The following is a 27,604-nucleotide window of genomic DNA, read 5'->3' as shown; positions in this document are numbered from 1 at the left end:
TCCCAACTTGGGGGAGCTGTGCAGAGGGCAGGGAGGAAAGCTGCCCAGAGCAAGCACAGGTGCAGGCAGTGGGCCATGAAAACAATGGTTCTTGCTTGCTGCCTGGCTTGACTTTGTTCACCCCTGAACAAATACTATTCTTTCCCCCTGAAGACCTTTGCTTTGGTTGTGAAATTCATTCCCCCTTTCCCCAACAAAAAATAGTATAACGTGGGGTCCAGATGAACCTCCGAGATCTCCCCGGATGTGGCCTGGCAGACTCCATTGGCTGGATCCCAAAGGATAACGCAGCACCACGTTTGGTAGCTATAACGCACCCCTCCTCTTCCTTCCTCTTTTCCTTATTTTCTCCTTTGTTCCCCTGGTTCCCCTCACCAATGCATTTCTGTTGTGGTTATTTCAAGAAAATTGCACTTGTTGATTGTTACTGCAAATCCCCTGTGCCGTGTTGGTTTTTTTTGCACCCTGAGATCACCCCTATGAACCATCACATCATCAATTCACTAGGACGGATCATGACAAATGGTCTCCATGATTCCATGGGGCCTTGCAATGTCACAATGATCTCCATGGATCCATGGTGCCTCTCAGGATCACAACGGCCCTTTGGCTCCATAAGGCCCTGAAATGCAGCAATGGCCTCTTGGTTCCACAAAGCCCCGCTGCTTCACACTGGCCCCTTGGGACCATGCAGCCCAACAGAGCCACAGTGATGTCCTTGGTTCCATGAGGCCTCACAGTGTCACAATGGCCCCATGGATCCATGGTACTCTGCAGTGTCACAATGGCCCCTGTGTGTCACAAGGCTCAAAAAAGTCACAATGGTCTCCATGGCTCCTCAAGACCCCACAGTGTCACAATAGCCCCAGGGATCCATGGCACTCACAGTGTCACAATGATCTCCTTGGTTCCACAAGTTCCTACAGTGTAACAGGCTCCACAAGGGCCTGCAGTGTCACCATGGCCCATTGGCTCCACAACGCCCCGCAGTGTCACAATGGTTTCCATAGGAAGGAAACAAGTGAGCCCCAATGTGCAGGGGCAGATGAGAGGCAGTCACCAGAGGCCAAGGCTAGCCAGACTTGACTATTAGAAAATTTTATCTGGGAGCAACCCTTGGATATAGGGAATTTTAGAGGTGGAATCCTAATTTCAGCCATGGGAGGCTAGACAAGAAAGACAGTTCTTTTCCATAGGAATAAAAACACAGAGCCCCGGTGTCTCATGGTCAGATGGGAAGTGGTCCTTGGCATGTCTAATTCAGTGGGACCTGTCAGACAGCCCCCAGGAGGCCAAACCAGGCAGACCTGTTCCATGTTCCCCTGATTTCATGGAGTCCCATACTGTCACAATGGTCCCCTTGATTCCATGAGGTCTTGCAATGTCACAATGGTTTCTTGGTTTCATGAGGCCCACATGGCTCCATGCGGTCCTGCTGTGTCACAATGGCTCCTTGTTCCTATGGGCCCCACAGTTTGATCATTGACCCTTGCTTCTATAGGGCCTCTGAGCTGCACAATGGTCTCCTTGATTCCATGAGGTTCCATAGTCTCACCATGGTGTCCTTGGACCCACATTGTCACAACTGACCCATGGTTTCATGAGGTTCCGTAGTGTCACCATGGTCGCTGTCAGAGGCTGGATGAGATCAATGTCCCGAGACACCTTGGGATGCTCGGAATGCCCGTGTGGGGCCAGGGCCGGGTCAGGCCTTGGTTTGTGGTGGGACAGAGCCCCGCTCCCAGCCCTGGCCTGGCAGAGCTGTCAATCACACAGCAGGGGGTGATGTTAGCCCAGCTCTGCTTAGCCCAGCTGTTAATCAATCAATCACACACTAGCAGCTGGTGCTACCCTGGCTCTGATTGGACAAGCAACTGACAGTCCCACCCAGAGGCGGGCTCATGAAGGCCCAGGGGGTTAAAAGCCGGAGCACGAGGCCAGACCATGGTCTGGGTCCTGCCTTCTCCTGGGGTTCCTTTGTTAGTGATGCTGGAACCTGAGCAGTTGGTACCTATGTGTGTGTCTTTCTATGGATCTTCTGTCTTTCTGTTGTTTGCTATTTCTTCTCCTTCTAATCTTACTTAGCTGGAACATTTTTGGGTAACTTAACATCTTAAGGGATAAAGGTTTTTAGATTAAATTTGCTATGTTATTGAATTTAATGCTATGATAAGGGTTTCATATTGAAGTGGATGTTGTATTAAACCCTTTGCAAAAGTTCCTTGATTGTCTATATTTTGCCAATAATATTTTGTGTCATTTTGACCTCTTAGCTACATTGATCAGAGCATGGTGCTGGTATCAGTGGGCTGTGGGTTCAACCCTGTGTGGGCCATTCACTTAAGAGCTGGACTTGATGATCCTTCTGGGCCCTTCCTACCAAGAATATTCTTTGCATCTGTCCATGTTGAGAATATCTGGTTGGTGTTTCTCCTGTGCACCAAACTCAAGTCAAGGAACCTTTGGTTACCCCCAGCATTTCAGTGATCTGGGGTGTTGCAGCCCTGCAGGCTCAGAATGGCCTCTTGTTTCCATGAGGCCCCACAGTGTCACACTGGCCCCTTGTTTCCATGGGCCCCAACAGTGCCACCATGATCCCCTTGGTTGCACAACTTCCCACAGTGTCCCACTGGCCCCTCAGTTCCATGAGGATCTGGAGTGTCACATAGGTTTATGGCATTTGTCCTTGCTGCCCTTCACATCCCCCTGGCCCACAAACAGCCCTGAGCCAGCCGTGAGGGACAGGCCCTGCTGTCCCAGGCTGGGCTCAGGGCTTGGCCTTTCTGCTTCCCCCAACCAGCCCAGGCCTTGCTCAGCACTGCAGTTTCCTGCTCAGAGCCTTGGGCTCCCTGCAATCCTGGCCTCAAGGATCTGCTCTCAGCAGTCCCTGGGCAGCCTTTGGCACTCCCTGCCCTCAGTGGGGCCCAGCCATGCTCCAAGGCACTTGGAGTTTTGCTGCTGACTCCTTGAGCAGCTTCTTCATCCTTCTCTCTGTGCCTGAGGCTCCTGGACCCAGCTCCAAACCCACCATGGGGATCATGAAAATACAGAATGCCCTCGGGAGCTCTTTGTCTCCCTTCCATTGTCTTTGAGTCTCCAGGGTTTGTGCAGTGATTAGAGTCAGTTTGGAGTTCTGTTCAGGAGGATGATTTCAAAGTGCACCTCATTATTTTTAGTTTTTTAATCATGAGTATTGTTTTTTATTTTTCAGTTCAGAGAAAAGGTAACTGAAGCTTTCCCCAAGTGATCTTGATGCTGAATGTCTCCTTAGGAGGTCTGGGCACAGAGAAGAGTGACACCCTTGCAAGCTGACTCTGTTTGGACAACCTGCTCCTCATCCCCGGCCTCACCATGTCTGACATCATCCACCTGAGACTAACATCCCAAAATATATTAAAAAGAAAGTAATTTATTATTTATTTTTAATATTTTTCAATTAAATGTATTTATTGTATTTATTTCTTATTTGTAATAATAGTTGTTTCATTTTTATTACCTAATTTTATATTTATATCAAAAATCTATCCGTGTTTAGCAACCAGTAAAATTAATGGTAACTGGTTCTAAGTATCACAATTCCCTTCATTCACTAATTCACCTCTATTGGTTATTAATTTTTACCCTCTTTCTGCTACTTCACCCTATGTTTAGTCCTTTTGTAATGTTTTTAATCCTGTTTTTCTCACACATGGTTCAAGGGGGCACTTGGGCTTACACGGAGATAATTTTGAGGCACATTTGGGGCAGTTTTGGGTCTGGGGAGGCAATTCAGAGAGAACTTGAGCGTCGGGAGAACACTTGGGGGAGCCGGGTGGGAAATGAGGGGTGGGGGGAAGCACTCAGGGATTCTGAGGGACAATTCGGGGTCCAGGGGACCCCTTGGGGATGCAGGGAGACCCTTGGAGGTCAGGGAGGGGAATTTGGGGCCCTTCGGGGTCCGGGCGGGCCCTTGGGGGGCTCTAACGGGGCTCTCTGGGCGCGGGGGTGAAGGCGGAGCGCTAATGGCGCCCTGCAGAGCGCGGGGTGTGACGGGAAACGAAGTCTCGGCTGCATTCAAACGCCACGAGCGCCGCGGAGCATGATGGGAGCTGTAGTCCCGGAAGTAGCTCCACTGCAGCACTTGGGGGTCCGGGCAGCCAATTGTGGGTGCGGGCGGCCACTTCGGGTCCTCAGGGGGCACCTGCGAGGAACCTATGGTGCCGGGAAGCCCTTGGGGGACACCTGGAGAGTCGTTATGGGTCCCTTTGGGGCACGGAACATGACGGGACTTGTACGGCCGGAACGGGCTCTGGGGTCGCAGGGCATATTGAAGATGGTGGTCCGGCTACAAAGATGCTCTACGGTGCGCAGAGCATCACGGGAGATGAAGTCTCGGCTGCACTGGCACTCAGTGGATGCCGCGGTGCATGATGGGAGCTGTAGTCCCGAAAGGACCCATTGCTCGCTGTCATCCTCCCCAGCCCATTCCATCATTCCAGAGGCTGGTCCATCACAGGGGATGTCCTAAATCCACTCGGTGCCTGCTTCTTCCCCAGGTGTCTGTAAGGTTGCTTTGGCAATGAGTACCACACTCTGATTAAATTCTTTCATGGGGCACCTGTGCCCATAGCACCCATTTCCAAGCTCAGGACAGTGTCCCAGGCAGTGACAGGGGACACAGGGTCTGTCTGCAGTCATCCAGGCGTTGTTCTCGCCACCACAGGCACACAGCACTTGCCGTGGTGGGTTTGGGGGATAGTCAGTCTGCCAGGACTCCCCACACTTATATTCCAGCCCTCAGGAGCAAAACCCTCCCCAAAAAGGTTTTTTATTTGGGAGGTCAAAAACTCTTTATTTGATATTTCGGAGCCCAAATCCTCCCTAAATGAGTGTTTCTTAGCTCCCTAAACTGGTATTTCAGACACCAAAATATCCTTAAATTGATGTTTCTCAGCCTGAAATATCTCTAAATTGCTGCTTCTGAGCTAAAAATAGCCCTAAGTTGCTTTCATTGAGACTCGGAGCTCCCAAAATTTTTTTTTTCCCGAGCCAAAAACCTCCCAAAATCAGTGTTCTGGAGTCTAAAAGCCCCCAGAACTGCTAATTCTCGGCCCCAAAGCTCCTGAGCTCACCATTCTGGCCCCGAAGCTGCTGACACAGGGGTTTCTAAGCCATGAAGTTCCCAGATCAGTGTTCCAGAGCCCTGACGCCCCTCACTCACGCCCTGTGCCTGGTGTGCCATCAGCCCGTGGGGTTGATCCCAGCCAGGGAGGCTCCGGGAGCGATGGGCGGGGAGCGCTGGCTGTGCCCATTTCCCACCCCCAGCCAAGGAACCGCTCCCTGACCAGAGCGGGGAAACCTCATTTAGGGGAAATCGGTGTAAAACTGGGAAAGGAGCTGCGGGCAGAGAGGGAGGAGCCCGTGGGGGCGGGAACGGGTCGGGCACAGTGAGCTAGTGAGCTGTATCTATCCCAGTTTTTAAGCAGTGCTTGCACCCCAGCGCGGAGCGGCTCCTTCCCAGACCTGTCCCAGGCAAGCGCCTGCCCCTTGCTCCCGGGTTTCCTCAGGGCTTGCTCCTTCTGCTCCCAAAACTGATGTTTCTCAGCCCAAAAGTTCTATAAATCGCTGTTTTGGAGCTCCAAAGCTCCCTAAATAGGGACTACAGAGCCAAAAATCGGCTTAAATTGGTTGTTTTGGAGCCCAAAAGCTCTCTAAATTGTTCTTTTTGCTCTGAAAATATCCCAAAATCACTCTCCCTGATTCCCAAAGCTCCCAATATGATTTTTTCCCAGCCTTAAACTCCCCAAATCAGGGTTTCATAGGCATGTGTGGCCCTAAATTGGTGTTTAAGAGCCCCAGTGCTCCCTAAATCAGTATTTCTGCACCCAAATGCTGTTTCAGGTCCCAAAAACATCCCCAGGTGGGTGAGCCCCAATGCTCCTGAGACTCCAGTATTCTCAGCTGTGAAGTTCCCCAAATACCAATTTTTGAGGCCAAAAGTGCCCTGAAATGGTATTGCTGAGCCCCAAAGTATCCTAAATTGCTGCTTTTGTGTCCCAAGTCTCTGGACACTGAGTTTTCTGAGCCCCAAAGCTCATTAAATTGATGTTTCTGAGCCCTGAAGCTCCCCAGGTTGCTTTCCCTGACCTGCAAAGCTTCCTGAGATCCCATTTTGAGTATTGCAGTTCCTTAAAAATTCGCTTCTGAGCCCAAGAGCTCCCTAAATTGGAATTTTGAGCTGAAAAGCTGCCTAGAGGGGACTTTCTGAGGCGAAAAGTTCCCCCAATCAGTAGTTTTGAGTCAAATGCTCCCTAAATTTGTGTTTCTCAACCCCAATGCTGCCTAAAGTTGAGGCTTCTTCAGAACCCAAAATCTTTGTAAATCAGTGTTTGGGACCCCAGAGCTCCCAAACTTGCAGTTTCTTAGTCCAAATGCTCCTGAGTGGGAGTTTCTGAACCCCCGAGAACCCAAAATTGCTGGTTTTGATCTCAGAAGCTGCCTACATCATTTTTGTTCAGAGCCAAACCCATCCCTAGATGGTTTGGAAGGCTGTGCCTGAGTGCTGGTGGAATGCAGAGGAAGGGGAGAGGCTCTGCCAGAGGAGTGTCAGGGAGGATGAGGATGGGAGGTGTGAAGAGCAGCTGGGATACCTGGACATCCTCAACAGGATGGGCAGAGGTTAAGTTGACTTGTGTGAGTGAGCAGTGGAGGGGTCAGAAAGGGGGGACGCTGCCTTGCCAGCTCAGAAACCCCCTGATCATCAGGGAGAGTGGGCAGAAGAGCTCTGGGGGCAGCCTGGAGTGGTCTCAGGCCAGTGAGCAGGTTCCCATGGGAATGGCAGCTGCCCTGACATCCATGGCCAGGCACAGCAAAGGGCTCCAGCAGCATGGGGGATCCGGGAGCGATGGCTCAGCAGAGCTGCCTGGTGCGTGGATGGGGGGTGCTCACGGGGAGCTGCTCCTGCCCCACACAGGGATGAGCTCCTCAGTGCCAGCCTGGGCTGTCACAGCCGGGAAATAGCGGGGTCCAGGCACCGAGGGGCAGGGACTGAGGCCAGCAGCAGAGCACACAGCTGGGGCTGCAGAGGAGAAGGCTTTGATGGGCTGAACCAGCAGCTGCGGAGGGTTCCCACCCCCACGGGCTCCTCCCTCCCCCCCAGCACCTCCTTTCTCCGTTTGACACTGATTTCCCATAAATGCCTATCAGGAAATATGCCGAGCTTTCCAGGGCAGCCTCTTCTGAGGGCAGGAATGGTCTCTCCAAGAGCCAGGAGTAAAGCACTCCTCTCCTGAGGCTCTCGGCTGAACTGAGCAAGCTCCAGGTGAAAAGGCAGCGCTTGGGAGAGGGAGCACACGGGCCAGCAGCCAAACAAGGCAGCAGCACCCGGGGCTGTGTGAGCAGGAGCCCAGCCAGGGAAAGGGCTCAAGTGCTGAGTCCAGTTCTGCCAGAGGGGATTGAGTGGGAAAAGCTCCCTGGACCAACCTGGGGCCTTCACTGAGTTTTGCTGAGGCCTGAAGGAGCCCTGCTGCCCTCCAGGGCCCCCAGGGCTTTCAGTGTCTTTGCCTCATCAAGGCCCAGCTGTGCTGCAGAGGGTGGGGGACCAGTCAGGAAGGGTTGGAGGGAGACCACAAAGTTAATATTCCATAGAATTCCCATTCAAAGTCGATTGTCCCTTCCTGCCCTCAGTCTACAGACACTAATCCAGTTCCTAATTCATTCCTACGTAGAGAAAAAATGGTCAATTCAGGCTTTACTTATTTATTTCATGGGTTTTTTTCTGATAGCAAAAATTGTTACCATGACTCTTGCTACACATTAAATGGGAAAAAAGTGAAAAGTAAGTAGCATATTGATTAGGCACAGCCTGGTTGCCATGAATACATTATGGATAATTGTTTGTTGCTTTGATCTTGGCTGATTGGAAAAATTTTTAGTCTGAATATAGAATGAATAATTATTTCATGGAGTGACTAGAACTTAATTTAATTTTTATATTTAATATTATTAGCTCACCTTAGCACACCAGAAAAAGCATAATGAGATTTCACCACCACTCATACAATCCTCCTGGATTTAACTCACATGCTGGTAATAATGTTTTATTGCACTCAATGCATAATTCAAAATGTCTAATTTATTGGGCATCTGTTGGCAGACCAGACTCTCTTCGTCTCTGGGCAACAAAGCCATCACTGACAATGTGGCAGAGAGAGTTTCTTCTTTTTTTGTTTCTTTTATTTCTTTTTTTTATTCCATATTTTTTCTGTCTTCTCTTACCCCTGCCCCACCCCCCTTTTCTTTTTTATTCTCCTCCCTTCTCCTGTCTTTCCCCCTTCCTTTTCTTTTTCCCCCTCAAAGCTTCAGCTTTGGCTCAAGAGTGCAGATGTGGCCCTGCATAAAATAATTCTCCTGTCTAAAGCAGTTGTCAGGGCTCCTTCCAAATATGAGAGACAGAGAGGACAATGTGTCTCTGTCTGTGAGAAGTGGGGTGACCCATCCCTGGAAGCACAACCATCTTTCCATGAGCGGTGATCTGAGCTAATGTCGGTGTTCATCAGTGATCAATGGCAGAGGTACATCCAGGACAGCTCCACGTGCACATCATCTACTCATTGTTACTGTTTGAGAAGCCATCACGCTATTGCTCTGCTTTCAGGAGAAAACTCCTCAAACTCTGAGCATTTTTTGCCATTTATATGCTTTCCCTCCTTTCAGACCAGAGCAAAACAGTAAAATGTAGTGGGAAGAGATGGAGCAGGGTTCATTCCTGGGAAATCACCCCTGGCATTTCCTGTCTGATGCCTTCAGTTAGACCCGTGGGACAGCCATGGGCCCTGGGGCTGTGACTTCTCGTGGTTCCCTGCTGGCATTTCTCTATTTCTAATCCTCCCCTCTTTTCCTCACCTGGGTCTATCCTCTCCTTGAACACCAGGAAAGCTTTCTGGACATGCAGCAGCTTTTGGCAAGGGGTCCCTTAATTCAGTCCAGGTCCTCCTTCTCTGGAACGTGGCCAAAGAAAACAAAGTCCCAAGGAGCAGACAGCCCAGGGAAATGGAGTGCGAGAAAGAGGGAGAGCAGAGCACAGCAGTGAGCTGTGCCCTGAGCAGACCTTTCCTCACTCTTGAGCAGTCCCTGTTTCTGCCTTCACCTCGTCCCTGCTGCTCTGATGGATGTGCTCAGAAGGGACAGGTGGCTTTGTTGGAAGGGTCAGCAGGGCCCTGCTTTCTGCAGCCAGCTGTGCAGAAGAGGATATTTGGGAAACTTCCCAGTCTGACCCTTCCCAAGGCTCTCTGGCCATCACACTCCAGCCACCAGAGGTGTTCAATGTTGGGAAGAGCCCCTCCACAGCAGTGGCTGCAGGGCCCCAATGGGCCCTGCTGGACTCCCCACACCCAGCCCCTGTGTCCTCCCTGGTTCCAGCCCAGGCTTCCCAGAGCAGTCTCAGCTGTCTGATTCCATAAAGCCATTTATTCCCAGTGCAGTGACACAGGAACAGCCTGAGCTGTTCCCCCAGCAAGGGAGCCCCTCAGTTTTATCCCCTCAGTCTGCATGCCCAAGGCTCGAGTCTGGCTCTTCCTCCCGGGCCCTCAGCTCCTGCTGGGTCTCTCGGTGTCCCTTCCCCAGCGGTGCCACCACTCTTGGTGCCCTTTGTTGGGCTCTGTTGGCCATTCATGAGCTCCTGTCTCGGGCTCCCACCTGGAGCTCAGCTTGCATCAGGCACTGCAGCTGCCCCAGCCACCTGCACCAGGTGTGTTCACAGCCAGGAGAGGGGAGAGTGGGAGTGAGGTGATTTCAGTTTTGTCTTTGTTACCCAGCTTGCTGCTCTATTGGGAATTGCTGAAAAAGCAAAGCAATCGTCCCCAAGTGGAGTCTGGTTTGCCCATGGTGGCAGCTGGAGAGGGATGTCCCAAGCTTTATGTGAGCTCTTCAGTTGTATTTTTTCCTCCTGTCCAGTTGAGGAGGGGGAGTGAGAGAAGTTTGATGGGCATTTGGCAGCCAGCCTGTAAATATTCTCAGTTCAGTCAAAGAATGAACAGAGACAATTCCTCACAAACTGAACCTAACAATCCTAGAAAAAAAAAATATCAAACAATTATTATCTCTCTTTCTATAACCATTGTTTATAAAAATGGTTTGCTAGAGTGTACTAATCATAATGCATCACTAGTGTGAGAGGTTTTCACCTTAAGACCAATCAGGTCTTAGGTCCACTACTGTTCCTATATGAACTGTATATTTCTTAATACTATACCCGAATAATAAAGTGTCTTTCATGCATTCTGCATCACGGAATGAGTGGTAATTACTCTCTGGTCGGGACACTTCCTGCGTCGACTCCAGCCAAGGTCACTTGTCCTTTCACCATAGATTTCTTCATAGCTGGTCAGGATAACCTCCAGGATTTCAGTCTGAAGAAATGGAAAATGGTCCCTTGCCTCTGAGGAAAATATGACTGGGGTTGAACACCAGGTTCTGCACTCTGCAAAAGCAGAAGGTCTTAATTTTTACCAAGGAAGATGAAGTGTGTGTCTGTGAGAATTCTCAGAGCTCCAGGGCAGACAAGATGGGTTAGGGACCAGCTGGGAGTGCAACAGAACATCTTATCAACTGCCTTATCTTCTCTAGTGCTGAGATGTTGCTCACCACAGAGATTTTGCCCCTCTTTTCCCTTGCATTGCAGAGTGAACCTAGAGAAAATGATACGGGAGACCACAAGCAAGGACTGAATATCTTGGAAAGAGCTGTATTCTGTTTGGACAGTGATGGAAAGGAAAATCAGTAAATTAAAAAACCCTGAGTAAATCAGAGGTTTGAGTAGTATATTTTGAGGGATCTATGTGTCACAAAAAAGCTCTTAAATGCATTTTTTAAAACCTAAGGGGAAATATCATAGTGAAGCTTCCTCTTTTTCATTTTTCTTTTTGTTTTCAGGTGAACCTAATGGCCACAAAAAAAGGGAGTTCATGGCGGCATGACCAAGGAGGCCAATTTGAGTCCATAAGTAAGTGTGGACTCATGGCTCCCATTGCTCTTGCCTGTGCCCATCCTTGGGAACCTTGGATGGGATGTGTTATCCCTGGGAGAAGTGAGGCCAATGGAGATCTCTCCCCTGAGCACGTTGCCTGCAGAACCCCTTCCAGAGCCCAGCTGAAGGCCTGGCCTTTGGGCGGGGATCAGTTTGGTCAGAGGGGTGACCTTTGACCAGGGACACATCCTACTCTAGTGGGGGATGTTGCTGAGCAGGGCTTTGAGGGTCAGGCTGAAATGAATGTGCCAAGGGACAGTGAAGGGGCCTGGGAGGTTCCTCTCCACTCCTGGTGTGTGGCAGAAGAGTCTCACCCTCTCGTGGGTGTCTGTTCTCTGGTGGGACTGGGGCACCTGTGTGGTGCCCGAGTGCTGTGGCAGCTGAGGCAGCTCCCTGGCCCAGGAGAGCCTCAGTGGGCCCGAGGGTCAGGAACTCCCCAGCACTGCATGGGGCTCCTGGGCCAGCTGTGGGATGTGTTCTGCCCCAGAACCTGCTCAGTGCAGCCCTGGAGTTCCTTGGGGAAAGGTCCTTGTTAAATATCCTGTCTTTGATTTTATTTTCATGTGCACCTGATGTCCAGTGTCTGTGGCTGCTGGCTGTCTGGCTCAGAAAGGTGTAGAAGTGCTATTCAAAGAGCTAAGTAAGTGTGCTGGATCCCATTGCTCTTGTCTGTGGCCATCCTGGGAACCCTTGGGGTGGGATGGGATGTGTTATCCCTGGGAGAAGTGAGGCCAATGGAGGTCTCTCCCCTGAGCACATTGCCTGCAGAACCCCTTCCAGAGCCCAGCAGAAGGCCTGGCCTTTGGGCTGGGATCAGTTTGGTCAGAGGGGTGACCTTCTTTGCCCAGAGACATGTTCTCCTCTAGCAGAGGTGTTCCTCACAGTTGGTAATGGTTTCAAAGACACAGCACATCCCTTCTGGGATTTCCTTTCCTTTCTTTGAGCACTAAAGGAGGAATCTTACCCTGGGCTTAGCTACAGGGACAAAAGGCAGAAGCCTTTCTGTGCAGGTGAGTGCCAGTCCTTGCCCACACTCCCTGGAAACTGAACCCTGCCAAGCAGGAAGGAGATCCAGAGCTCTGTCCTGCATGAGGGCCCAGTGCAGTCAGATTGAGCAATCCCACCTGTCCATAAATTCCCATTTCCAAAGGCCTCCAGCCAGTCCTTTGTTACATTGCCCATCCCCATGCAGATGCCCAGGATGCCAGGGTGCAGAGATGTCCCAGCAGGGGGTTTTCCCAGCACAAGCAGAAGGAGAGAAACAAAAAACCAACCTGTAGAAGACCTAAGAAGAGACCTGTGGGAACCCAGAACATCCCTCTGGCAGTCCAGGATGGCCAGGACCCATGCCAGGGGGCTCAGAAGCCCTGGCACAGAGCCCAAAACACCAGTGGGTTTGATTATGACCCGTAGAGCAAATTACAAACCTTATATGAAGATCAGCAGGCCACAACAGTTTAGGTAGAATATTAGTGAAGTTATCACAGGGTGGAAAAGTAGATTTTGGGGTTTTTGGTATGGGGGTTCAGGAGGCAAGATGGAGGGAACTGGGTGTGTCCAGCCTTTCTCCTTCTTCTTCTTGGCCTTCATCTTCTGCTGTGATGTTGGCACTTACTGATTGGTTTAGAGTAGAAGCTCACTGTCTAACATAGGTGATAGGTATTGGAAAGTAATTGTAAACATTGTACACGCAGTTTTTAGTATAAAGACATAACACCGCCCCGGGGGCAGGCAGAGTGCCTCAGACTGTCCTGCTGAGCTGACCTTGGCAGGGCAGGAGAAAATTTTTTTGTAGATAAGATAAAATAAACAACCTTGAGGCTGAGAAATGAAGAGCCCTGACTCCTTCTTCAAGTGCCGGGCTGGGAAAAGAGACTTTGAACTTTTCTTGGGGTCACTCTGAGCAGCAAGAGACCCTGAGACATTGGCGTCCCTGGTGGGCTCCAAGAGGGCACCCAGGTGGGCTCTTGGCAAGCAGCCACGCCACAGCCATCAGCTGTTGAAACCCAGCCCGAGAAGGAAAGGAAACAGGCACTCTCAAGGGAAAAATCCAGAAAGAGCATCTCGACCTCTGCTGAGAAGATTCATTTCAAGCTCGACCTGGAAAGAGGAGGACCAGAAGCACGCCTGGAAACCCTCACCTGCGAGCTGCTGGACGGTGACCAGGGCAAACTCCGGACTGACCTTGCAGATGATTCAGCTTTTGGTAAGAAAAGTCAAAATTGAGAACATGGGGGAGACATGTTCCCAGGAACAACCCAGCATCTTGTCAGCCCTACAGGGCATGGCAGCCACACACCCTGTGAAAATCTCTGAAAAAAGATAAACGGCCTTGAAGCTTTTATCCCCAGCAAGGGTAATGTTAGAGGCAATTTCGTGGAATTCCGCGGGGGCTGCCAGCTATCAGCAAGCAGCAGTATTCTCTCGAGGATGGGGGAAGTCATCCTGCCATCAGCAGGCGGCAGTTGCCCTTACCGACCATAGAGGGACAAAGGTAATCCCCAGCAAACAGGTGTGGGAGGAATTGGCATCATCTCCACAGTGCCCAGGGTCCCATGGGTCCCCAGAACGCCCAGAACTCTCAGGAGGAGGAGGGCGGAGGGGGTCGGGGAACCCGGGGCAGAGCCGCTTCTCGGCGACTGGCGAACCCGTGCCACGGCGGCGCCGGCCGGCAGCAGCCCGGGGGGGCCGCAGAGGCGGCCGTGGGGGCTGCGGAGGCCGGCGGGGGCCCACGGGGGCAGCGGGGCAGTCGCAGGCACAGCAGCGGCGGAGGCGATAGCGCGCACGGCGGTGCCCGGATCGCAGCAGCGGGCGGTCGGCAGCGTGCAGGGCACGGCCGGCGGCTGCGGGGGCAGCGCCGAGCGGGGCCGGGCCGGGCGGAGCGCGGGAGCGGGAGGCGCGGGGCTGGCTGCGCTGGCGGCGGGCGCATGCGCCATGGCGGCGGCGGCGGTTTCACGCAGGGGGTGCCAAAGCCGCGCGCGAAGGGCAGAACCCGCGCGACTGCGATGGCGGCGTCACCCGGGGAACGCGCACGGGCCGCGGCAGCCGCGCCGGGCGGGACTGAGGCGGACGGGACGGGACGGCTGCAGCGTCCCTGCGACCGCCACGGAGCGCGGCAGGCGCCCGCTGATGACGCACAAACCCGGCAGCCGGAGCGGGGCGGGTTTTTCCCCAGTGCGCAGACGCGGCACGGACGCGGCCGAGCGGGGACCGGAGCCAGAACGGGACCGGGGCAGCGCCGGTGTCGGTCACGGGCACAGGGGGCGTTCCCCAGACCGCGCCTGCGCCGAGAGAAGCGCCGGGGAGGCGCGCTCGGGGCGGGGGCATCCGCACTCCCGTGAGGGCACCGGCAGAGAGCGGGCGCGGTCTGGGTGCAGAGGGTGCCCGAGGGACCGGCCCTGCTCCGGTCCCACGGCAGCGGGCACGCAGCCGGCCCCGGCAGCCAGCACACAGTTTCAGCCTCCATCAAAATCTCAAGCTGGAGATTTTTCGCGGGTGCAGCGCATGTTGTGTGAGGCACACCGAATTCCTCAACAGTCCAGTCCCACAGAAGTGACGGAAACAGCATTTACCAGATGATCAGGCTTCAGATGCAAAAGATGGACATGTAAAAAAGCTGTCCAAAATCAGAGTAAAGTGAGAAAGCACACAGGTTTTTGCCCAAGATACAGAAAAAGGGGAAACCAGTGCAAATCAGTGGTATTCCAAATATGATATAAATGGAAATCTTCTGTTGTGCAAAATGCCTCTTAGGAAGGGAAACCACTGTAGAAAGATAGAATTATTAGCAATGATTCAATTACATGAAATGTCTCTGAAGACAGAGCATTTAAGAAATATCAATCAGATCCTATCTGTGGGGTCACCAGCTGATTCTCCAATGATTCACAGTTTTGTTGGTATGGAGTTTGTAACCTTTGTTATTTTTGGATTTTATAGGTGATACTGATAAATAAGGATTGTTATTAATGCTATATGAATACTTTAAAAAAGTTGTCATAACCCCTTCAAATACTTCCTGTTGATAAGTTGATTATATAATGAGAATTTTCAGAATTTATTATAAGAATTATTATCAAGATATTGTTGTAATATTTACAGCCAGCTTTCATGTGTTTCACTGTCTCTTTGCGTGATCATCTACAAGACACGTGTCTCTTCAGAATCTTGTCTTTTTGTTTCTTAACTACTCATGTTTTTTAGGTTTCCTTTAAATCCAGATTGCCAGTTTTGTGGTTTTCTTCAGCTATTATTTCTTCAGTTGTTATAGAGTACTTCGGCCGAGAATTCAAGAGGTTTGCTGTGTTTGAAGAATTTCTTTCCTGACAGAAGTTTCGGAGGGATTCAATTCTTTAATAGTTTGATTGATCTTAAATTGTAAGGTTTCCTATTCATAATTGCTGTTTTTAAGAGTCTTGTTTTAAAATGTATTAAGTGATGTCCATCAATTAGAGTTTGAACTCTGGCCAAGGTCTAGCTCTGCTTGAATGGAATGATTGACAATCAACCCAGATGTTTTCTGCATCAAAAAGTATTCAAGTCGTTTTGGCTTGGCAATTTGACCATGTATGATAGCTGAGCCTGTTTTCAAAGGGAATTTGGAGAAACATGAATCCAGACATGAGTTCTCCAGTTCTCTGTTGTTTTAAGGTTCATCAGCTGTCGCAGACTCTGGGATGACAGTTCAGTGTTGCAGTGATTGATAACTGTATGACTGCAGATGTGTTATTGGTTATGTGTATTATCTGATTGATTTCTAATCGTTATCTTACATTTCCCTATGCAATATTGCATAGAGACTGAAACAGAACAGACCAATGTTTTATTTTCATATATGCGAAAAGCCAATCATATAATGTGCATTTTTCACAGTGCTGGTAGCACGTAGCTGCAACCCAGCTTTGTCTCCCCTTCCCAGGGAAGTCCTGCTCCATGACCTTTATCTGCCTCCCCAGCAGCTCAGTGGTAGGAAAAGCCACTTGAAGTGGCTGATGGATTCTCCCTCAGTTTTTTGCCAGAGGCTTTGAGCCAGGAGGTTCCCTGGAGGGACGCTGGCTCTGGAAACCTCTCCTGAGCTTGCAGGTGTGGAGTAAAACTCCCTGCTGGGCCAGTGAACAACAAGTTATCCTCTGATCCATCTGGGACCCCCATGGCTTGGGGTCAGCCCTTGCTGGGGAGCTGCTGCTTGGGAGAAATAGCCACTCCCTTTTCATAAGTTTAGAAAGGTTTATTAAACCTTATCAAAAATGCAACAGAAGACTGAATAGAGAAAATGTTATGGCGCCAGGAGCAAAGGATTTTCCCCACCATGTGCTCTCCCATACAATGGAGTTTTTGCCTTTTAACCCTTTAGCCCCTCCCAAAATTCTGTCCATTGACTCCTTCTTCAGTGTCCAGTGGTGGAGTTTACTTCCTCAAATCTTGATTGGAGGTCAAATGTCACTGTAGTGACAAGGTGACCCTCCCACATATCCCAACCCCAGGTGTCCCTTGATAACAACTGAGGGGGTAAAAGAAATTTTTCTTAACTTCTATACATGGTATTTGTCTGTTAATTGTGAGAGTCAATCATTGTGGCATTCACATTCTCTGAATGGAGAGACATAATTCTCTCTCAAGGTTTCTTTTCCTGGAGAAGCACAGGGAAAAGCAAGAAAAAAATTCGTATCTCCATCATGTGGAAAGTGTTAGGAAGATTATTTACCTGAAGTGATTTGTCAGTTGGATTCTGCTGAGGATTGTTTTGTTTCCTTGGCCAATTGGAAAAAGCTTTGTCCTGGCTGTCTGGAGACAGTCACAAGTTTTCTTTAGTATTCTTTAGTATTCTCTAGTATTCTTTGTAGTATAGTATGCTTCTTTAATATAGTGTAGTACAATGTAATATAATTTAGTTTAATAAAGCAACTGTTCAGCCTTGTGAATCAATGGAGTCAGCTGCCAATCATTCCCTGCAATGGGGCATCCTGCTTTTTGATAAATCATCGCATTACTCATCTCTCACACTGCAGCTCCTCCCCAAGTGCTTTGCTCTCCTGCACTCACACTTCTCTCTGCCAATCTGTGGCTTATTAAACAGTCTGCTGGCTTTGTCTCTCCTGTGGGTGCAGGCAGCGTAGATTCCTGCAGACACGGAGAGAGCTGTGGCTGGAAAAGTTAATGGAGGGGAAAGAAACAGGGAAGAAGAAGGGCTCTTGTGAAGATCACACTGCCCTCCTGAGGCTCCTGGGGGAGAAGGCAAAGTTGCACCAAGACCCCATGCTGTTCTCTGATGACATTTTTTTCATTGAGCCAATGGTAAGTGATAGGTGAAAACCTCATTTTGCTCCTCTTCTTCGTCCTCATCCTCCTCATCCTACTCCCCCTCTTCCTCCTCCCACCCACTCTACCCCTGGCTGTGGTCACTGGGCAGATTGTCAGCTGGCTCGAAGTGCTGGGAGGGAGGACATTGAGTTTCTGGTGCACCTGCAGAGCTCGCCTAAAAATGCCAAATGCTAAAAGCATTTCTGCCCTGGAGGCTCATGGCAGGGTTGGGAGCCTGACAAGGCCAAGCTGTGCTGCCAGGGCTTGAGCTCAAGGGCACTCTGTGCGTGTCCTTGCAGTGTCCACAGGGAGCAGTTCTTGTAGGCAGGGGCTCCCCCCACATGTGAGGTTCAGCAGAGGCTGTTGGAGCACTGCCAGCTCACACACTGACCTGAAGCTTGCAATGGTTTGCTGGGAAAGTGAGGCCAAATTCAGCCTAAGGCTAATCATAGAAATACCAATCCCCTCCTGTAACCACGCCTTGCACTATTTCTGAGTGTCCCTTCCAGTGTCCTCTGTAGCCTGGACACAAGGGTGGAAGGTTGAAATGGGCCTTTGGAGCTGTCCTGCACACAGGGACAGAAAACCTTTTCCTTTTCTGTTTCTGCAAGCAAACCACCACATCCTCATATCAACCAGAGTCCTGATTCTGAGTACTGGCATTGTGAGAGACAATGAATGCCTGATGTCTGCACAGTGCAACATCCCTTCTCATCTTGGAGTAAACCCTAGAATAATGCCAGCCTCTGCTTTCTTTCAATACAGGTTAAACTAATATTTTTATTTCTAAGGTTCTGGTTCCGGGCAAATTTGGGAGAGAACCCCCCAAAGGGGCTCCTCTCGGAAAGCAGATTCAATCGGCCCCTACCCCCAACCGGTCCTGGAGAAAAGACCTCCTTGAAGTGGAAAAAACCTGTTTATTAAACAATAAACCCTAAACAGTATTAATCAATAAAACCCCTTGCTGCTCCAAAAGAGATGACAAACTGAGAAAGTCCCTCCCTGGGTTGCAGCTCAGCTCACTCAGTCTCTGATCAGTCCCTCTGGTGCTGGAAATGTCACAGGCCAGGCCCAGCCCAGTGGCCACAGGTGGAGCTGTCGGTGCTCTTCTGGTGTTCAGTCCAGAGCAGTTTTGAACAGGTCCAAAGAAAAGGGAAAAAACCCCACAGTCCAGGGAACTTCTTTGCCTCAGCAAGCTAAATTAACTAAAAGCAAAGGAGAGCTCTGTCCCGCTGTCTGTCCATCCGCAGACAATGCAGTCCAGGAGCAGGAATGTGGAGGAGTGAGTGCAGTGTCTGAAAACAAACTGCTGCTTCTTCTCTCCCCCCTTCACTCTCTGCAACAAGTCTTAAAGGTGCAAAACTTATTATTCAGCATAAACAGAACAAGACGATTTGGGATAAAAGCATCATATAGTCGACCCAAGACAGGCATCATGTTCTCTTCTTCTTGTGAAGAGCCACCAGTGCACAGTGGCAGTTGCATCCCACTGTAGCTGACAGCAGCATGATGTGACCAAGAGCCTTTGTCAGAGCAGCAGGAATATTGTGGAGAGGGGGAGCTGAACAGCTGAGCATTGAGAGCTTCCAGCGCTGTGTTGAGCTGGGTTTGGAGTGTTTCCTTGGGCTCCTTGTGTTGTTCACTCATTACTAATGCTCTAAACAGAGGCTTACAGAAGTGTGGTTGAAAACAAGAAATGTGAAGTTTGCAGAGCAATGTTTTGCTGTCTCTTTCTGCTGTAGGAGGGAGAAATTGGGCCAAATTGTTTGGCCAAATTCAAGGTGACCTTCAGACCCCTGGAAGCACTGGAGAATGGAAGTGTGGCTTACTGCAGCATCTCAGGTACAGCTCCTTTGCCCTGCTTCTCTCCCCCTCAGTGAAGCCATGGTGCCAGCCTGAGCCCACGGGGCTCCCATGGAAGTGCTGGGAAGAGTCCCTGGTCAGCAGGGCAGTGCTGGCACATCCCCCCTGGCCCTGCAGCTCCCAGGGAGTCTCCTGTGCCAGGCCAGGGCTCAGAATGCTGTGTGTGCCTGACTGATCCCAGAACAGCCCAGGCAGTGCAGGGAGAGGTTTTCATGCCATGGCTTTGCCAGCATTCCCCCAAAGGCCAGAGAGCTGCAGAGCAGAACAGCTTTAGTGAACAAGCACTCAGCCCCTGCAGGCCCCTGGCCTCCAGGATGATGGGTCCATTTGACATGGATCCATCATCAGGCAGCAGGAGCTGAGTTACAAATGTGTTCCCTGAGCCTGGATCACCTCCCAGTGCCCAGACAGCAGCAGAGCAGAGGTGTTTGAGCCCCCCTGAGCCCAGGGTGTTGGTAGAAGGAGCGGCCTTGGCCAGCACTTGCCTCTCTCCCTTTGTGGGAATTGAGCCCTTGCAGCTCTGTCTGTGGAAATAGAACACAGTGCTGAGTGTCAGGAGTTGGGGACTTTGGCAACGAAGTCCTGTGTTCCTGGGCCAGGTAGTTTGGTAATTGCCAAACTCTGTAGGAGCTCTGTGCCTTCACTGAATGATTTCAAAGCTCCTCTAAGTGCATGGGAAGGAAAGCATAGAACCAGAGTATGTTAAGGATGGAATGGACTTAAAGGCCTCTGGGCAGGGACACCTCCCCCTAGAGCAGGTAGCTCCAAGCCCCATCCAGCCTGGCTTGGAACACTTTCAGGGCTGGAACCTCCACAACAGCCCTGGGGAACCTGCTCCAGTGTCTCACCACCCTCAGAGTAAAAAATTTCTTCCTAATATCTAAGCTAAATTTCCTTTCTTTCAATTTATACCTGTAACTCCTTGGCCTGTCACTACAAGGCAGCAGAGATGTTTTAAACTCAGCAGACTGGTGGCTGAAATTGGAAAGCAGCCCAAGGAATGGGTTAGAAATTAGAAGTCAGCCCCAAGGCTGAGGGAAGAGGAGGGTCCATATCCTCTCCTGCAGCATCAGGAGGTGGTTGCATCCAGCTCAGAGTCAGGGTCTAGCACTGAGGCAGCCTGGAAAATCCAGTATAACAGAGGGAATGATTGTAGTGCAATAGACATCTCTCCCCAGGCTGTGAGAGCAGGCTGCCCCTGCACCTCTCAGGGGAAGGCCAAGGACCCTTGGTAGAATTCAGCTCTCCTACTCTGAACCTTGGGAACATTTCTATCGACACCCCCCACATCTATGATGTGAGCAGAAGGCTTGGGGTGGATCCTGATGGCTCCTGAGGCAGAGCAAGCCTGGTGGAAGTGTGGAATTGCTGCCGACCTGGGCAGTTGTGAGCAGGGAATATTTGATCTACTGGTGAAATCTGGGAGGGTCTGAAAGGTGTGTCTGTTGTTCATGAAGCCCCAGTTCCTTCTTTGGGAATCAGCTGGGAGGCTTGCTGCAAAACAACCCCTTGGCATATGAAACGAAGCCTGGGTCAAAAAGGGATGTTCAGAGGCTTTTGTGGCAGTGCCAGACACAAGGCACCTTTGGACTGGGCTGTTCAGAAGCAGCTGGAACAAACTGGCTGCCTTTGAGCTTCAGTCAACTGCAGACAGCTTCCAGTCAAGTGTCTCCTGCTTATTGCTGCAAGTCACAGGAAAGCCATCCAGCCTCCTGGCTCAGTGCTGGCCCTTGCAAAGGGCTTGGGAGTTCTTTCCCTTGCTGACCAGTCCCTCAACACACTTCAGCCTTGGTGCATCTCTGGCTCTAGAAAGAGAAAAATGTTCCTGGGAATAAAGCAAAGCATTTTTCTACCTATTTGTCTCCTCCCCAATAGTGTCAAGTTTGCAACAAAATCCAAAGAGAGAGCAGCTGAAAGAGGTAGAAGATGAGGCACTACATCATGCCAGACACTTCCAAAAGCTTGGCTGTGGGAGGCAAAGACATGCTGAGTTTTCTTACCAAAAGATGATGCTGTCTATACATTTTGATGCTGATGCCTCATAATCAATGTATTGTTTTCATGACATGGGAAAAGGTGAATGAGTAGATGGTGCTGTTGGAGCTGTGCTCACTGGGGCAGCAGCAGCTCTGGGGTGATTGACTACGCAGCTGCAATCAGCCCACGTTGCTCTCAGGGCCAGGTCTGAATGAACTTGGTGATGCTGATCAGAGGTGCACAGCTCTGTGTCCATGGGATAACCCCAGGGTTGTGGACTCCAGTTCTGTGGAGTTGCCGCTGCTTTGCATGAAAATTTCAAGGCAGAACTTGTCCTGTTGTATTTTTTTGCCATTCAAAGCATCGTCTGCTATTTCTGGGTATTAATTGCGTCATTAGACAATAACTCACAAGAAGGGAAGATTCCACATGTATTTCCATTTTGCTTTCTTGCTGCTGCAGGTGAAACTGATTAACCTAGGAGATATTGATGCTCCCTTCACCTATAGACCTTCAACTGCCAACGTGGGCTTCTGCTTCAAGTTTGCACCTGAGGATGGCATCATTGCACCAGGTGTGACCCAGACTGCTCAGATCTCCTTCAGTGCCACCATAGTGTGGAGGTTTGAGGAAGAATTCCAGTTCAGTGTGGCTGGATCTCCTATGTCTGCACTCCTGACTATCAAGTAAGGACGGTCAAAGCCAGGCACACGCCCGCACATCCTCAGCACAAGAGAAAGGGGCGCCCCATGTGAGCGGTCCCAGCCCCTCCACGGGTGCAGGATTGGTGCCAAAGCCAGACAACCCTTAGTGGTGGATCACTCGGCTCGTACGTTAATGAAGAATGCAGCTATCTGCAAGAATTAATGTGAATTGCAGGACACATTGGTCATCCACAATTTGAACACACTTGTGGCCCCATGTTCCTCCCAGGGCTACGCCCGTCTGAGCGTTGCTTGACGATCAGTCGCCATCCAGCGGCCACCACGGTGGTGCGGCTGGGGTTGCCTCACAGGCCAGTTGACTGTGGTCAGCGGCGGTGGTGATGGTGGCTCACTGGTGCCCGGAGGGAAGGCGGTCAGGGGTTTGGCAAGGGATGCGTTTCCCTCGGCAGCCTCAATGTTTTCGCTGTGACCCAGCAGGCGTCATAATCGTCATGGCCGTCATCGTCACTGTTGCCGCGCAGGGCTTTCATCCCCCTATATGCAGACTCAGGGACTGCTCCGTAGTTCCCCACTCCTGGAGTGAGCCACTGGGGCAGAGTTTGTCCTTGCAGGGCCCGTACCGCGGTACGGTGGTGGTGGCAGCTGAGGAGAGTAAGAGACAGTGTTGAAAGCACCGCCATGGGCCGAGAGAAGGGAGAGGGCAAGAGGGAGATGAGGTGCAGGCCTCGCCCCCAGCCTCCCCCCCGCGCGGGCGGCTGTCTGCAGGTGGGTACTGCGGGGGTACTGTGCCACTGCGCGTGCGCATGAGGCGAGAGCACTGGGGACAGATGTTCCGACCCCCTCCTCCCTTCACCTGCCCTCCTCCTCTTCTGTTGTGGTCTCAGGGCGCAAATAGCGCCATGGCTTTTCTCTCTCTCTCCACCAAGGCCATCACGTGCCGCCACTCGTCTGGTCCCCCATCAGGGCTGTCTCTGCCACACTCCCTTTTCGGTTCTCATCTCCGGGATAGGACACTCTGTCTCCGCTTCTCTCCCTCTGGCTTTGTTTTCCCCTGGCACGTGGGCGCCAGTGGGGGAGGAAGGTGAGGGTAGTAGGTGGGAGAAGCTGGCTGGCTGTTGGCCTGTTGGCATTCTGCTTCTTTAGGAGCTGTATGGGCCAGGAGGTGTGGCCAAGCTTTGGCCTTGCGACCTCAGATCAGACGTGGCAACCCGCTGAATTTAAGCATATTAGTCAGCCACGGAAAAGAAACTAACAAGGATTCCCTCAGTAATGGTGAATGAAGCGGAAAAGCCCAGCGCCGAATCCCTGCCCCACAGTGGGGTGCGGGACATGTGGCGTACAGAAGCCCCAATCCCTGGCGGCGCTCTCGGGGGACCCAAGTCCTTGTGATCGAGGCCGCAGTCTGCGGATGGTGTGAGGCCAGTAGCGGCCCCCGGCATGCCAGGCCCGGGGCTTCTCGGAGTTGGGTTGCTTCGGAGTGCAGCCCAAAGCGGGTGGTAAACTCCATCTAAGGCTAAATACTGGCATGAGACCAATAGCCAACAAGTACCGTAAGGGAAAGTTGAAAAGAACTTTGAAGAGAGAGTTCAAGACGGCGTGAAACCGTTAAGAGGTAAACGGGTGGGGCCCATGCAGTCCGCCCAGAGGATTCAACCGGGCGAGTTGCGGTCGGCATGGGTTCAGCGGAACCTCACCTCTGCCTCCCTTCTGTCCCCTGGGCGAACCCCGTCTGCGGGGGCGGGCTGGGGGATGCAGGCTGGTGCGGGCACTGCTGCCCAGCCGGCAGCTGGCCCTGGCCGGGCACATTTCCTCTGCAATGGTGCGCCACGTCCGGCTCCAGGTTGGCTGGGAAGGCCTCCGACGGGCAGGTGTTCCAGTGCCGCACGAGCAGCAGCAGGTGTTACAGCCCTCGGGCATCAGGTCTCGCCAAATCCCGGGGCCGAGGGAAAGGACTGCTGCCGCGCCCTCCTCCCCCCACATCGGCGGTGCTGTGGTGGGGGGCATCGTTTCCCTGCCTCTCACAAGGGTGGGGGGGGGCGGCATCATCACAGCGCGGCGTTTCGCGCAGGGGTGTGGGGGCTGGGCCTGCCAGTCCCTGGCACCACTGTCAACCGGGGCAGACTGTCCTCAGTGCGCCCTGACCGCGCAGCGCCGCTGGGCCAGGCTCACGGGCCGCGCTGGGGCGCCCGGAGTCCGCAGCAATGTCGGCTACCCAGCCAACCCGTCTTGAAACACGGACCAAGGAGTCTAGCACGTGCGCGAGTCAGGGGCCGTTGTCGAAAGCCCGTGGCGCAATGAAGGTGAGGGCCGGCGCGCGCTGGCTGAGGTGGGATCCCGGGTGTGTGTCGCGCCTGGCAGCCCCGGGTGTACCACCGGCCCATCTTGCCTGCCGCCCCCTCGTGGGGCCGGGGAGGTGGAGCGTGAGCGTCCATGCTAGGACCCGAAAGATGGTGAACTATGCCTGGGCAGGGCAAAGCCAGAGGAAACTCTGGTTGAGGTCTGTAGCAGTCCTGACATGCAAATCGGTAGTCCGACCCGGGTCTAGGGGCGAAAGACTAATCAAGCCATCTAGTAGCTGGTTCCCTCTGAAGTTTCCCTCAGGATAGCTGGCACTCGGCAATGGGCAGTTTTACCCAGTAAAGTGAATGATTAGAGGTCTTGGGGCCAAAACGATCTCAATCTATTCTCAAACTTTCAATGGGTAAGGGGGCCGGCTCGCTGGCGTGGAGCTGCGCCATGGAATGCGAATGCTCAGTGGGCCACTTTTGGTAAGCAGAACTGGCGCTGCGGGATGAACCGAACGCCAGGTTAAGGCGCCCGATGCTGACAGTCATCAGAGCCCAAAAATGGTGTTGGTTGATCTAGACAGCAGGACGGTGGCCATGGAAGTCGGAATCTGCTAAGGAGTGTGTAACAACTCACCTGCCGAATCAACTGGCCCTGAAAATGGATGGCGCTGGAGCGTCGGGCCCATACTCGGCCGTCGCCAGCAGTACGATGCCCGCAGGGGCTAGGCTGCAACAAGTAGGAGAGCCACTGCGGTGCGCCTCGAAGCCAGGGGCGTGGGCCCAGGTGGAGCTGCTGCAGGTGCAGATCTTGGTGGTAGTAGCAAATATTCAAACGAGAGCTTTGAAGGCCAAAGTGGAGCAGGGTTCCATGTGAACAGCAGTTGAACATGGGTCAGTCGGTCCTAAGCGATAGGCGAGCGCCGTTCCGAAAGGGCAGGTGATGGCCTTTGTTGCCCTCAGCCGATCGAAAGGGAGTCGGGTTCAGATCCCTGAATCCGGAGTGGCGGAGACGGGCGCCGTGAGGCACCCAGTGCGGTGATGCAACCGATCCCAGAGAAGCTGGTGGGAGCCTCAGGGAGAGTTTTCTTTTCTTTGTGAAGGGCTGGGTGCCTTGGAATGGATTCATCCCGAGCGAGGGGCCCTCACCTTGGAAAGCATTGCGGTTCCAGAAGCATCCAGTGAGCTCTCGCTGGCCCGTGAAAATCCGGGGGAGAGGGTGTAAGTCTCGCGCCGGGCCGTACCCATATCTGCAGCAGGTCTCCAAGGTGAACAGCCTCTGGCATGTTGGAACAATGTAGGTAAGGGAAGTTGGCAAGCTGGATCCGTAACTTGGGGATAAGGATTGCCTCTAAGGGCTGGGTCGGTCGGGCTGGGTCGCGAAGCGGGGCTGGGCGCGTGCCGCAGCTGGACGAGGTGCTGCTCGTGGGTGAGTGCGCTCCGCGTGGCCTGCCCGGGCACCGGGGTGTGCACCGCGCAGTGGCGACTCTGGACACATGCCGGGCCCTTCCTGTGGATCGCCCCGGCTGTGGCGGGCGCCGCCTGCTCCCCCCCTCCGCCCACCCTCCGCCTTGCCACAGCCGGCGCCCCAGTGGCGGCCATCATTGTTGCGCACCGCTCTCCCAGCGGTTCCCGCCGGTGGGGTTCCCGCGGTGTGCGGCCAGTGCGCGCGCAGCCGCAGCCAGCGTAGGCTGAGCGGTTCGTGCGGGGGAGGGTCCCCGGGGGAGGGTCTCCGGGCCAGCGCCCCGCCTCAGTCAGTGCCTAGCAGCTGGCTTAGAACTGGTGCGGACCAGGGGAATCCGACTGCTTAATTAAAACAAAGCATTGTGAAGGCCTGAGGCGGGTGTTGACGCAATGTAATTTCTGCCCAATGCTCTGAATGTCAAAGTGAAGAAATTCAATGAAGCACAGGTAAACAGCGGGAGTAACTATATTTACTAACTGGGCATAGTTGCGGAAGTCACACCTCCTCGTGGTCCTGCCGGATACCCTCGTGGTAACTGAGTCGACTTCTGCCCCAGTGTGAGAGAGGGCGCATATCAGCCCTCCCTGTCGTTGGACTCACCACCCAATGATAGTTTCACGAATTGCTGAAACAAAAAGGTTGGCACAGTTAGTTCGCTGTTGCACAGAGCCTTGTCCATGGGCTGTTGTTGACACAGTTGGTAGTTTGAGAGAGGGTCAGCTACTATATGCTTCTACTCTCACTTGGACTTGTCACTTTATTGCTTACCAGACGGACAAAATGGCTTTGCGTTATATCTTGACTACCACTCAGACTGACCCATTAGATCTAAGGGTCATTGATGTCAAATTACCATCTATGCCCTGTGTGCCCAGGGAAGAGGGATTCGATCTTGTAAGTTTGGAGTTTTTTAACTCCAGAATTGTTAAAGAAGATGGTGTACATCATGTGGATGTTTGGTAGGGTTTGGGGCAACTCCCTGAGCCCTATGAGATCTCCCCTATGGGGATGGCCCAGGATGAGGCTGAGAGTGCAGTGGGAGGTACCGAAGAGCCCAAAACACCTGAGGCTGAGAGCGCGATGGGAGCTAGTGAAGAGCCCAAAACACCCAAGGCTCCTCACGGGTCTGAAGGTGGTGGTACAACGCCAAGAACACCTGTCGTGTCCATGCCTGACAAACAACCATCTTGTCCTTGTTGTGAGACCTGGTTTACTAGGATGTTGGGGCTGATTGACCATCTCAAAAGGACGCACGGGCAGAGAAAGATCATTTTCAGGTGTTCAAAATGTGGTAAACAAAATATAAAATACCACAGTATCTCCAATCACATCCCGCGCTGCAAGGGGGTGGTGTGTATGGCTCCCACTGGGGAATGGGTCTGTGACGTGTGCCAACGTGGGTTCGCTACTAAGACTGGCCTGGGTCTGCACAAGAGAATAAGACATCCTCTTGTGCGAAATGTGGAGCGGATTGTTGCTTCTCATCCCAAAGAGTCATCGCCCTGAGGGGCCCACAAATGGGTATGGACTAAGGAGGAAGAGGCTCTTCTGGTACAATTGGTGGACAAGTTTTTCCCTCCATATAAGGAGGCGGATAACGCCACATTCGAGGCCTTAATTACTGGAAAAGAGATTGATAAGAACATGCGAGAGATGTGCAAAACCTCTGCTCCCGGGCCAGATGGGATCACTTTGGGTCAGATTATTGCAAAAGGCCCAAAGTTTTCCCAGTTGACTGAGATGTTCAACCTCTGGCTTATCACTGGTACTGTTCCAGATGCGCTGCGGGACTGCAAGACAGTCTTGATACACAAGTCTTTGGATGCAGAGAAGCTTGGTGATATCAATAACTGGAGGCCTATCACTATTGGTTCAGTGGTGATTAGGCTGTTTTCCAGGATTGCTACTGCGAGGCTGTCCAAAGCATGTCCCATCAACCCCCGGCAACGGGGTTTTAGTTGCGCATCAAGTTGTGCTGAAAACCTCAAGTTGTTATGGCTTGTGGTGGAACAGCTAAGTGAGAGCATAAACATCTGGGGGTTGT

The 27,604-nt window shown here is 52.2% G+C and overlaps 1 non-coding gene and 1 pseudogene across 1 annotated transcript; both read left to right on the top strand.

Moving 5' to 3' along the window:
• Positions 1-21,947: 21,947 nt before the first annotated feature.
• LOC134426060 (5.8S ribosomal RNA) lies at positions 21,948-22,100 on the top strand. Its single transcript, XR_010029857.1, has one exon. It is a non-coding gene; the product is annotated as a 5.8S ribosomal RNA (ribosomal RNA).
• Positions 22,101-22,994: 894 nt separating this feature from the next.
• Positions 22,995-27,604, top strand: part of LOC134426199 (28S ribosomal RNA) — a 7,432-nt pseudogene continuing 2,822 nt past the window's right edge.

Source organism: Melospiza melodia, chromosome 17, assembly GCF_035770615.1.
Source record: "Melospiza melodia melodia isolate bMelMel2 chromosome 17, bMelMel2.pri, whole genome shotgun sequence".
Taxonomy (NCBI): Eukaryota; Metazoa; Chordata; class Aves; order Passeriformes; family Passerellidae; genus Melospiza; species Melospiza melodia.
The sequence above is the reverse complement of the archived record's forward strand: the minus strand, read 5'-3'. Positions and strand labels throughout refer to the sequence as shown.